This window comes from Canis aureus, chromosome 1 (genome assembly GCF_053574225.1).
Source record: "Canis aureus isolate CA01 chromosome 1, VMU_Caureus_v.1.0, whole genome shotgun sequence".
Classification (NCBI taxonomy): Eukaryota; Metazoa; Chordata; class Mammalia; order Carnivora; family Canidae; genus Canis; species Canis aureus.
This window is the reverse complement of record NC_135611.1, coordinates 19,285,072-19,298,891: the sequence shown is the minus strand read 5'-3', so window position 1 is coordinate 19,298,891 and position 13,820 is coordinate 19,285,072. Positions and strand designations below refer to the sequence as shown.

Here is a 13,820-nt window from a genome sequence, read left to right as displayed (position 1 = left end):
AGCATGTTCCTGGAGTCCCAGGATCAAGACCCATGTTGGGCTCCCTGCATTGAGCCTGCTTCTCCCTCTGCCTGTGTCTCTGCCTCTCTCTCTCTCTCTGAGTCTCTCATGAATAAATAAATAAAATCTTTTAAAAAAATGAAATACTAAATACAGTTCATGTTGATATTAAAACATATTTTTTAAAGATTTTGTTTATTTACTCATGAAAGACAAAGAGAGGCAGAGACACAGGCAGAGAGAGGAGAAGCAGGCTCCACGCAAGGACCCTGATGCAGGACTCAATCCTGGGAATCTGGGATCACACCCTGAACCAAAGGCAGACACCCAACCGCTGAGCCACCCAGGTGTCCTGATATAAAAACATATTTTTATGAAAAATAACTACTTTGCCAAAACAAAAAAAAAAATACTGAGAAAGTAGCATTCTTTAACATTTTTTGCAGATTTTTCTTTAATGTCTGACTTAATAGGAGACAGGTGGTTTTTCATATCTGTGCCCGTCTTTAATCTTTGCCGTATTTTTTTTTTTTAAGATTTTATTTATTTGAGATAAAGAGAAAATGAGCAGTGGGGAGAAGCAGAGGGAGAGAAAGAGAAGCAGACTCCCTGCTGTGCAGGAAGCCTGATGTGAGGCTCAACCCTAGGACCAGGAGATCATGACCTGAGCCAAAGGCAGACACTTAACCGACTGAGCCACCCAGGCAGCCCTGGAATGTTGTTTTAATTGGGTATGTGGTGAAAAATCTGGCCTCACTTAGAGTTGCAAATAGGAGGAGTGTTTCAATAGCCTTTTAAAATCCTGTTGCATCTTCTTTAATAGTTCACCAAAACATTAACATGTGGCCCTTTTTAAAGGTTAGCCACAACGTAGAGTATGTAATCATAACGAACTGATTTTCATACTATCGTATTTAATCCCTTGGTATAGTTTGCACTTTGAGTAGATCTTTTTCCCATGTGTAACTTTGTAACATTATGCATTTATCTTTGGAAAATATTGGTCACTGAGTTATGTGGGTTGTCCATATATTGTCACTTTGTAACATATGATATAAAAAATCACTTTTTGCTAATATTACTGATGATATCAAAAAGTCAGTGAGTATTGGGAGGCCAGAATTCTGATTTGTACCTGAAAGCTTGAATTTTATTATTGTCAACAAGTTCTGTCAGTTACGTTCTGAGGAATAAAATAGTTGATTTTCAAGAAAACGTCTGCCAGATACCCAAGTCCACATAACTGCAGTTTGTCTCTGGGTTATACTTTCAAGTACAAATGGTATCATATGAAAAAACAAAAAACAAAAATCAAAAAACCCAGCTGGTTTAGCTTGCACCTGGATCCCACAACTCTTTTTCCCTGAGACAACCATCAGATTTCAGTGTACAGTAGAAATGCTTTATTTATGTGCACTTCCCATTTTGTCATACTGATTGTTAAAATGACATGTACTCAAGGGTCAAAATGTAAGTAAAGTTAATAATTTTTATTGCCACATCAGGGAGATTCTTAAGTGAAAATGCCTTGTGGTTTATTTAGTTCTGTTTACTCACAGGGCATGGCCATGAAGACATAATGACTGCTGGTAGAGTGCGGTGCCCCGGCTGTGCTCCAGGCCGACACCCTGGCAGCTTTACCTGTCGTTGCTTTTACACCATCAGTGCAAGGTCAACACAAAGAACAGATCAAGCAATGTCTGTCTCAGTATCTCACAAAAGTAGTTTTGATCTCACAAACTTCCGAACAGGAGCCTGAGGCCCCCAGGGTGTCTGCAGATCACCCTTTGAGAACCACTCATTTAGCAGAGCTTTTGGTTGCAATGAAATGTGAAACATTTTTCTTCTTAATTAAAGCTCTTCTGCTTTCTGCACCCTTTAAATCCCAAAGATTGATAGATAGGTTACATCATAACCATTCCTGGGATCCAGTGCCCAGGGAGGAGGTAGGCTAGACTTCAGGAATACCAGGGATTAGTTTTTCTGAGGCTCAGTACAAATCCTGAAATCGATTCTACTTACTTTAAAGGACCCTTTGCTTTTCTAGGGATTCCTGGCTCTCCCTACAGTCCGGTGCTGCTGCTCCGGGAAGGGGGCCTACTTAACCTTGGACTTTGCGTGTTATACAATGCACTGCAATATATCATACCTGGCAGCAAAACTGCCCATCGTTTAGGACTCACGTTACAGATGGTATTATATGAAATGGGTTAGACCTGCATTCTTCAAATCCCAATCTCAACATTCACTGTGCTGAAGACACTGGTCTTTTTTCTGTTCCTTGAATAGAGCCACACTTATTTCTCCTTAGGACTTTTGTTCCCTCTCTTCCTTCTGCCAGGAACACTCCCTTTAGATCTTGACATGGCCCATCTGGTCTCCTCATTCAGGTCCACTCCCTCTACTTCCCTGTCTCACACAGCCCCCTCACCACCACTACCCCATTGCCATTTTATCTTCATAGCGTGTATGTCATCTGAAGTCACCTTGTTCATATTTGCACTTCCTCATGAGGTGCTTAAGAACAGGGACCCTGTCTGGTTGCTTTCCTGTTAGGTTTCCAGCAACCCAAGCTGTTGAAAAAATGCACTCAGAGACCCTCTGCCTGCAGCAAGGCTTCAGAGGATCTGACAGGGCAGGCACATTCAGGCCTGCCCTTCACCCTCTCTCACCTCTGCCGCCAGAGCCTCCCCTTCTCTCTTTCTCAGCTGCCTCTTCCCTTTTTTTTTTTTTTTAAGATTTTATTTATGTATTCATGAGAGATGGCGGGGGGTGGGGGGCGGGCGTGCAGAGACACAGGCAAAGGGAGAAGCAGGCTCCATGCAGGGAGCCAGATGTGGGACTTGATCCCTGGACTCCAGGATCACACCCTGGGCTGAAGGAAGATGCTAAACTGCTCAGGCGTCCCATCAGCTACCTCTTCCTAATCCTAAATCTCATCTCATCCTATTGATTCCAGAGTTATCATGTAGCATCTTCTTGGAAGCCTGAGCACTATTAAGTGTTTAGCTTGCTTTTATTTCATTGAAACCAGATTCTCAAAAGGTATAGAATGTATATGAAATCTTTAAGATACGTATTTTATATACCCCCCCAACACACACATACACATATGTACCATATATAGAGAGAGAGAATGAGAGACTGAGCTCCTGTTTTTGAAATAGGAGTCAACAATTCTCAACCCTCTTGGTCTCAGGACCCCTTTATACTTAAAAGTTATTGAAGGCCACAAGAATTTTTTTAAATTAATTTATTTATTTGAGAGAGAGCATGAGCGAGAGGGGGCAGAGGGAGAGAGAATCTAAAACAGACTCTTTTGAGCATGACTCTGTTTTGGCTTGATCCCATGACCCTGAGATCATGACCTGAGCCAAATCAGAGTCGGACACTTAATGGACTGTGCCATCCAAGGACCCCAAAGAATATTTATATGGATTATAACTGTCAATATTTGCCATACTAGAAATTATTTTTTCCTTCCTCCCTCCCCATATTAGAAATTAGAATTAAGAAATTTAAAAGTAGCCTATTAATTGTTCACATAAATAATATTTTAATGAAAAATTATATTTTCCAAAACAGAGAAAATTAGAAGAATGCCTTTGTTTTGTTTTATGTTTTTTTTCAATCTACCATGTCTGCAGTAGAAGTCCCCCAGAATCTCCTATCTGTTTCTGCTTGTGGTAGCTCACATCATGTAGAATCTGGACGTCAGCTACACACTCATGAGAAAATGAGAGTGAAAAGAGAACATAGCATTTTAGTGTTCCTATGAAAGTGGATCTGATGCAGAGCATGCTTTATGAACTCCTGCTCTAAGCATGACTGTGGGACTACCTGCAGTGGCAGATGAATTCTAGATTGAGGAGGCTTCTGTCTCCTCCTCTGCGAAATGAGGGGCTTCCAGTCCCTGATAACCTGGGGCAAGATACAGCTCAAAGATGTTAAAACCTCTCCCCATTGCTAATTTATTGATATATGATTACTAATCATTCTATCTCATCATAAGTTCTGAAACATGTTATAACATAGGCTCACAATATAGGAATGCCACAGCTTCTTTAGTGCTTTCCCTAATATTCTTTGAAGTAATTAACTAGTAAAGCTGAACTGACACTAGATTATTTAATGAACAAAATGCTCAATATGAAATGTAAGTTAAATGTTGTAAAAAGAAAAAACAAGAAGTACCTATTTTATTATGCTGTTTTTTTAACCTGTCAATTAGGTAGAAATCAGAGCATAATTTTAACATAGTATCACCACTGTGCTTTTAAAAGCATATTATTTGTGTTATACCCAGATAATAAAGTGTTATTCAGCACTAAAAAAAAATAAGCTATCAAGCCATGAGAAGGATGGAACCTTACATACTTATTACCAAGTAAAAGAAGCCAATCTGAAAAGGCTAACATACTGTTTGATTCCAGCCATATGACATTCTGGAAAAGGCAAAGCTGTGGAGTCAATAAAAGGATCAGTGGTTACCAGAATTAGTGGGGAAGAGAGGATGAATAGGTGGCGTACAGAGGATTTCTAGGGCAGAGAAACTATTCTGTATGATGCTAGAACAGTGAATGTGTCCTTGTGTGTTTGTCCAAATCCATAGAATGTACAACACTAAGAGTAAATCCTAATGTAATCTACAGACACTGGGTGATAGTAGTGTGTCAATGTAAATTCATCAGCTGTAACAAATGCACCACTCTTGGGAGGAGGGTGTTGATAATTGAGGAGTTTGTGCATGTTGGGGGCCCACGAGTATTTGGGAAAACTCTGTACTTTTTGCTCAGTTTTGCTGTGAATCTTAAACTGCTTTAAAAAGTAAAGTCCATTTTGGAGGTGCCTGGATGGCTTAGTTAACTGTTGGACTCAATTTTGGCTCAGATCATGATCTCAGTGTCCTGGGATGATCAAGCCCTGTGTTGGGTGGGGCATCAGGATCCCTGCTCAGTGGGGACTCTGCAAAGTCCTTTTTTTTTTTTTTTTAATAAATTTAGACTATGAACCTAATTTTATTTTTTTATTTTATTTAAGATTTTATTTATTTATTCATGAGAGACAGAGAGAGAGAGAGAGAAAGAGAGAGAGGCAGAGACACAGGCGGAGGGAGAAGCAGGCTCCATGCAGGGAGCCCAACGTGGGACTCGTCCCGGGTCTCCAGGATCATGCCTGGGCTGAAGGCGGCGCTAAACCGCTGAGCCACCGGGGCTGCCCGTAAAGTCCATTTTTAAAAAAATATATAATCTATTATAAAAAGTCAAGAAATCAATATGAACTTAAGTCATGTGTAATGGTGAACATTCAGTAATTATTTTTGATGACAGCATATCATTTTCAATCACTCAGTGATGAGAAATTTTAATTAATTAGTCACTCTATTATGGTTTATATCATCCGATTATTTTAAATAATGCTAGATGGTGTTTATTGTTAGAATTAAAAATTGATATGAAAAGAAAATATTTTAATTGACTGGATTTTGCCAAATAACGATAAATCACAGTACCTAATTCCAAAATTAGAAGAAAAAAAGTCATTGAAGAAATAAGAATCAATAAATGGATTTTAGGTGATTTAACAAAGTAAAATAATTTTTAAGCAATTGTGTGGTTTTTCTTGATTAAAATTTTCTGAAAGTGGTTTTAGAATTTATTCACTTATTCAGCAGACATTTAATGTGTGTCTGCTCTGTGTATGGTGCAGTGCTTGGCCAGTGTGGGCTGCTCAGCTACATCTGGTCAATCAGGCACCACACTATTCTCCAAAATATTAAAGTTGGTTTGGCAGAGACAGAATGGTAAATCAGAAAAATGTCATAATGCAACAATAAAGGGGTCTCCAGGACACAAAGGAGGGACCAGGTAATACTGTACAGGAGGAAAAAGGAGAATTGGTGATGTTTTAGCCGAATTTAAGAAGATGAATAAATGTTTATCAGGCAGACAGATCCTTCTGACTCCAAAATCTGAGCTACTTCCTTTTTTTTTTTTTTTTTAATTTTTATTTATTTATGATAGTTACAGAGAGAGAGAGAGAGAGAGAGAGAGGCAGAGACACAGGCAGAGGGAGAAGCAGGCTCCATGCGCCGGGAGCCCGATGTGGGATTTGATCCTGGGTCTCCAGGATCGCGCCCTGGGCCAAAGGCAGGCGCCAAACCGCTGCGCCACCCAGGGATCCCAAAATCTGAGCTACTTCCAAATGTAGAATTAGCTGTCATTGAATGAAATATGTCAAATGCAATTGTGAATCTCTGACTAATAAGTCAACAATCACTTTGCAAAAATTGTAAATTGTATTCTTTTACATTGTATATTTCATTACCAAGAATGAAGTTCTCAGTCTATGCAGAGGCCTAAACATATTTAATGGCTCAATACTTGGACTTCTTGGTAGATACTAAAAAGATAGTAGTAGTGGCATGGAGGAAACTAAAGGGCTCAGGATATAAATTTCTCTAATTTACTGTAAATGGATAAGTCACCTGCATTTTAGTAGTATTGACATAGAAATTTAAAACATTTTATGGTTTTGCTGGATTTAACTGATTATCTCTCAGCTGACCTTTGTTGGGAATCTCTTAGTATGATTTTATATAGAAAATTTACTTTATATTAAAACACTTTGATTTACTCATGTCCTCTAAAGGTAATTACTGTTTCCCAACAGTTATTTCCATTAAATGATACTAGAACTGCGGTACACCATACAGCCATTAAAAAGATTAAGGTTACTCTGTTACTAATGATAAGGGAAGATGGCAGTAGAAAAGAAACTTAAGGAGAAATTAGCAGAGTTTCAGAAGAGCATGTAAAATAAAATCATTTTTGAAGGAGAAAACTATATGTCAGAATCAATATTCATGCATGTATGTGCATATATATGAAGAGGAAAAACATCTAGAGAGGACATACCACAAAGTATTTCTCATGATTACCTGGGGTGTTGGAGGGGATTGGTAGTAAAGGGTAACTTTCCTTCCTTAACTTTATTTTTCTATATTTTCTGTGTTGCTTTTTTACAAGCATGTATTTATTTTAAATTGGATATGTATTTAAAAAGTCAAATAAATAATAAAGTGATCACTGGGAAAACATTAACACTATAACATAGATAAGATACAAAAACTCAAGGTAAAATAAGTAAACTTTTGAACTGAATAGGATAAAAAAAATCTAGAAAGAAGAGTTAAAAAGTCTGTATTTTCAGAGCCAGTTTACCTTTTCTTAAACTTTGTTATTATGTAGACAGACTGATTGATTCTGCTTTTCAAGTGAATAGCTGAATCAGCTCTGTTCGTCCTAAATGGGCACTTAAAATCCAGTAAGGAAATGAACACCGTCTACTTTAGAACAGTGCATGAGCTCATTTTTTAAAAAACTCCTCAAACCTGTGGTTTGTTCTTATCCCATATGGTGATAACAGTAATAGGATATAAAACAGCTTCTATCCTAACTTCCAGGAAGATTCTTAAATTGGTTACCATATTATAGTCTACTTTCGGTAATAAATAATTACAGATGTTACTCCTGTACTCAGGTGAGTAGAAGTCACTCTAAAACCATTTTAGTCCATTTCTCTACTCCTGAAAACTCTACAACAGTCTTTCAATATTAAATTTCTTCATAAAACAAAACAAAACTCTAAAGCTTCCAGGAGTATTCCATTTCACTGTATAAAAGAAAGAATATTTACTTTTCAGACTGTTTGAAACGATATAAGGAAGTTTTTTTTTTTTTAAGATTTCATTTTTTCATGAGAGGTGCACAGAAAGAGGCAGAGAGACACAGGGAGAGGGAGAAGCAGGCTCCATGCAGGCAGCTGATGTGGGATGCCTGGGTGGCTCAGTGGTTGAGCATCTGCCTTTGGCTCAGGGCGTGATCCCAGGATCCTGGCATTGAGTCTGCATCAGGCTCCCTTCTGGGGACTTTTAGATGGAATTCACCAGTATCCATCACCATCCCAGAATGAGGGATTTTTCCTTTTTGTCTTTTGAACTGGTGCCTTGTGCTGGAAAGAACCACTTCTAGAAGACATCCCCCACCCACCCCCCGCCAAAACTAACACAGGTCCCCCTGAACTGGTGCCTTCGCCAGTCACTTTTCACGTCCGTAGATTTTTCAAACACATTAGCAGCCTGGAGTTCTGGGGTCTGTGTAGGAACATGTTCTCTAAAATACCTCCTAAAAAAAAAATAAATAAATAAAATAAAAAAAAATAAAATACCTCCTGATTTACAGAGTGGCCCCTGCCTTTGATTGCAGTTGTGCATCTGTCAGAGCCCTCAGCCTGTGCTTTGAAAACCTCCTCCGTATTATTTCCTTAGCCCTCATATGGTGCCCCTCAGAAGAGCTCTTTGGCATCTCATACTGGACAGAAGGGATTGGGACAGGTGTTGGCAGTGGGACCTCCTGTGGTCAGTGGGACTGTACTTTGCTCCACTGCAGGCGGCCCACCTACTCTTTCCCACAGAGCAGGTCTGCCTGCTCCAATCTTTTTTGGGCTCCAATCTTTTTTGTTGGTTGTTGGGAACATGTTGTGGATGTTGAGGAGTCTCAGCCCTCATTTAGAATGCACGATGAGTACAGGGAAGCACAGTGTTGATTAGTTTTTAAATAATTTTTGTTTACATTAATAAAGAAACCTTCATGCATATCCAGCAGAATGCAACTGAATGAATCAATCTAAAAAGTTATTTCATGCAAATTAAAGTAAAAATGTGATAACAATTTTTTCCCTTGTGTTGGTGAAAAAGGTAGAAAGTTTGGTAGTACTAACTGGGGGCACAGTGGGAATTGAAAGTAAATTGACATTGCCTATCAAATGAAAAATGTGTGTATACTTTAATCCAGAATCTTGCTTTGGGGATTCTATCCTACAAAAACGGTCATCTATATATATAAGATCCATATGCAATATAACTTAACTGTCAGAATGGGAATAAATAATGGAATATACATACACAGGAGTACGATGTAGGGATGAGAAAGAATGACATGGGATCATGTCTACTGACATGGAGGGATATTCCATGAAGGGTTGAAAGAAGAAAAGAAAGTTGCAGAATAACACGTATAATATGATAACATTTGTGTAATCAAAATTGAAAAACCTCTCAGAAGGTCTACCAAGTTGTTAACGGTAGTTAATCCTTGGTGAGAGGTGGGGGAAGGGTGTGAGGGGGAGGATTTACTTTTTACTATATACACATTGGCAGTGTTTGAGTTTATTCCAAGTACACATTGCCTTAATACCTTTTTAACAAACAGAGTCAAAAGTTTGTGAACCATTGTAAATCAATATCAAGAATGTCTAAAAGCCACTCAATAATCCTAATACTTCAACTGCTTGTGAGAATACATGTGCCAAGTACTTGGGACAATGCCTGATACACAGCCAGTCCTCAGTAAATGTTAGCTGAGGTCGTGTAGTTAGTGAACTGTAGATAGTTCTACATTGTAAGTGGTTCTATTCCATACATTCTGTCCTACATTCTTAGATTTTAGAGGGCTTCATGTTAAGCTGGAGATTCATTTTAGATTATTGAAGAATGTTTCCTGTTGTTTTTAATGCTCAAGGATATGATAGACAGTAGTAACTTAACATCCTGAGGTCACTGGAGATTACTGAAGTCGTAGTTAAGAAAGTGATTTTGCAGGTTTCTGTTTTCCTCCCAAATCATATTTTTGCCTAGAGTTGGATGTTTCCTTTTCCTGTGTGTTTCCAAATTGACTTTTAAATTTCACATCAGTTTTTTCTTATTTGAAGGCTGTTTTTTTGTTTGTTTGTTTTTGAAGGCCGTTTTTAATAAAGATAAAAAGGTCATCAATTCAAAGGAGACTATAAATAGAGAGTACCAAAGTTATTTAGAGACTTGGGCACTGGGTGCTTGACAGACTCATAAGCAAAGTGATTTGCTCCAGGATCCTCCAGTCAATTCACATTTACGTTTCATGTTTCACACCCATTGTGGGGTGGATGACACCCCATTGTGACTTAGTCCTAAAGAGATGAAGTTACACATTGGGCTTTGGAGAAATAACCTATTCCAGTTTACTGATGATTGATAGTTATTTCTTTTAATTATGTGTTGTGTAATAGTATTATATTCATGGACGTTTATGTGTGGTGATACATCTATCAAATTCTTAGCATTTTTATTTCCATAATAATATCTATCAAAAATACATAATTTCTTGTATACTTCATTATTTAGACTATATTTGCCTTTTTTAATTTCAGCTCAAGTAATCTTGGGAATAATTCAGTAGTTTCCATTAAGCCACTGTCACCCGCATACTAACATACTCAGGTCACAAGGACCTTTACAGAGAATTTCATATAAATCTCCAGTTGTTTGTCTCAATTAAAAATAAATTTTTAGAGAGATCATGAGCAGTTCTTTGTTTCTTGACTTCTGCCTGTTTTGGACAGTTTTTGTTTCCTTTCCTCATCTCAATTATTATTTTAGATCCTATAAAATATTCATATGTCTTAAAAATCAATATGTTTAGCATGGTTTATACACTAGCCACTGAAGGATAGGCATAGTGTTTGAACTTCTTACTGCATTACTTTTTACTGCTCACTTGGACCACATTTATGTTCTCATACATTCAACAAAAGAGTCTCTGGTAGAGAGAAATAAGCTATAAACAAAATATTGTTTAATATCAGAGATGATTGAGTACAATAAGGAAAAAAGGATAAGAGGCTACAGAATAATGAGGAAGGGCTGCTGTATTGGATAAGATGGCCCACAAAGATCTCCTTTGTCAAAATCACCTTGGAACAGAGACCTAAATGAAGTGAGAGTATGAGCCATGGAGATAGCTGGCAGATGAGGTTTTTAGGCAGAGGAAACAGCAAGTGTTGAAGCTCCAAAGTAGAAACATTCTTGGCATATTCGAGAAAGTACAAGGAGATCGATATGACTAAAGCAGAGTGAGCAGGAGGAAAGAATATGAAGTGTGAGAAATGGAGCTACATCATCATGTAGGGTCTTGAAGGATGGTTGTGAACCTAAGAGAAAGGTGATTTGATTTATGGTTGAAGAGTATCATCCTGGCTGCATGTGGGTAGTAATGAAAGTGTGGGATCTGACTAAATTTCTTGGATGATGACCACCCCAACCCCAGTAAGAAATATATTTTGTAACATGACTCAGTTCCAGTTTATTCTTCCACACACTTGGGTGGTAGTGTTCTCTCTAACTTAGCAGAGTCTCCTTGTGATATGCCAAGTAGAGGAGATCCTTGTTTTGATTTGAATATAATGAAAGGATTCTTGTCAGGTTGTTACCCAAGAAAGCTGCCCAAGTGACATGTTATCAACGTAGTGAACTGGGTGGGGACTGAAATAGCATTTCGGAAGACTCCGCGCACCTCAGTCTTTACTCTGAGAACAACCCCCCCCCCAAATCTTTAAAACTGTAGTGAATCTTCCTCTTCAATCCATTGATACCTTTGGGGGTATTGGCAAATAATGCATATCTCACTATCTTTGGTCTTGACAATCCCTCAATGGAGAACTAGTTCTAGGAGAAGAGTAGTTTAGGGGTACGGTGGGTTCTGGAAACCCTTGGCAGAGGTAGGCTCACTGCAGCCAGTCTCCCCAGAGTGGATACTTGTGACTGCATACATACCACGGATTTCTTTCTTTCTTTTTTTTTTTTTTTTTAATTTTTTTTTTTCATACCACGGATTTCTTCTGTTGAAAGAGACACTGCTAAAGGAATAAAAAGTCTAACAAGAAATCCAAAGATAAAAATACGCCATAAGACCTTCACTGCCCAGAATTGTTTAAGATCTTGTTTAGAAGTATTACTCTAGCAGTAAATTGCAAAGAATGATAAATGCAGGCCTATGGTCCTTTCAGGAAAACTAAAGATTTGATACCAAGAATAGATTCGATCTTTTTTCTTTCATAAATTACAGTGTTTATAGATGATATAGAAGGATGAGGTTGATATCTAGAGCATAGAATATGGCCAGTATAACAAAAAAATTTTAAGATTCTAGTTTAAGTAAATTTTGTCCACATTAAATATATTTTACCACAGATGTGTTTTGAAGAGGATTATTTTGACAGATAATAATAGGTTTTGCAGAAAGATTAAGGCAACATCACTGCTACACCTGTGCAAAGTTCAATAACAGATTTTAAAAATACATACTTCTGGAAGTTTTATTTTCCTGTGCCTGTTAATATGAACAGAATATTTGTTAAAGCATTTGTTCAGTATTATGTTCCATGCAACTACAATTAGGAATAAATTGTGTGTGTATATGTGTATATAGATGTAGGTGTAGATATATAGTGATGCTCAATAGTTAAACCACTATAATTATTGAATAACAAAATAGTAAAAGTTTCTAAACTCTTCTAGATCATTTTTTATTTTCAATTATAGGAACATTGGATTTTGAATGCTAATCCCTACCTTCTCTATTGAGATAGAGTAATATGATGATTCAGACAGGAAAAGCTTTAAGAAATCAAACTTTTACTAACCACTTAATAGTGGAGAAGTTTCATACATGTCAGGAGCCTTTAGTACCTTTTCCTGCCCTCAAACCAGCATACAAAGAGGATATCCCATGCCTGAGCACAGCAAAACTAGCAGTACATCCTACGTTAGTGTGTCTCATGTGACTAAACAATGAAGCATTAATCTTTCACTGAAGGGAAAGGCATTGCACTGATGGGTAAGGCTTAGGGACAGGATAGAAGTATTATTGAATCCACCACTTGCTAATAAGTAACAAAAAGTCTTGAAACTGAATTATTTCATTTTCCAGATTTATGAAATGTGTATGAATGTCATAATGTCATCTCATGCCCAGATGGCTTTATCACAGTGTCTCTGGGTTCCAGATGCACACATTCAAACCTCTTGTCTCTCTCTCTTTCTCTCTCAGCCTCTCTTACCAGAATTTCAGAAATGTTGTCATATGACCTAGTAGTTTTTTTTACGCCAACTCAAGACGGCATTAGAGAAATATTTTCTTGCTGTCATCTCCCCTTTCCATCTGTAAAAAGATAAAATAAAAAAATAAAGATAACAACAGAAAAGTTAGGTTGGTAGTACAACACACCTCAGAGTAAAAAGGCAAGGAACATGCGGTAGAGTTGATGTAATATCCTTGTAAATATTTAGGGTAGGCCACTTGTGCATCTGGGCAACTCACACAGAGACAATAGCACTAGATAATGGGAAGATATATTCAAAATTCTTTGGGGATATAAAATCATACCTTATTTACACTTCTAATAATGTTTATTCATATCTTCCCAGGCTTTAATCATGTGACCATGAAATCATTATGGCAAAATATACATCAGGAATTCAGATACACAATCTATTCATGTAAATTACCTTAGGAAAAAAAGAAATCAACCTCTTAAAACCTTCGAATCATCCTAAGTTTTCTTTACATGTATTGCCAAATAAAAACCAAATGTTCTTACTTATACTGATAGTCACAGCTATTGTTTAAACTGGTGAATGTGAAAAATCTATGGAATTTGCCAGATAACTTTTTTCTTTTAGATAAATTATTGATATGAACTTAAGCATAACATTAATGTAGCTTTTTTATGATTGTTCTGCTAGAAAGTATGTTTCACTCCTTAATACTATAATAAAATGTGAGAATATAAGTAGGTTAAATACGTAAGCCTTTTCATCTTTTCCATTCTGTTCAAATAGAAGCATTTGCATAATACTAAGTAAAACTGAGTTTTCATATTAAATCTTTTTTGTATTTGACTGTATTTCTTGCTTGAAAATTCAAAAGTGTTTGTAATGATGAAGT

At 37.3% G+C, this 13,820-nt stretch overlaps 1 protein-coding gene across 5 annotated transcripts in view; it reads left to right on the top strand.

The window, feature by feature from the left end:
* Positions 1-13,820, top strand: part of WDR7 (WD repeat domain 7) — a 354,125-nt gene that overhangs the window by 269,509 nt on the left and 70,796 nt on the right. The gene's annotated exons all lie outside the window — the stretch shown is intronic.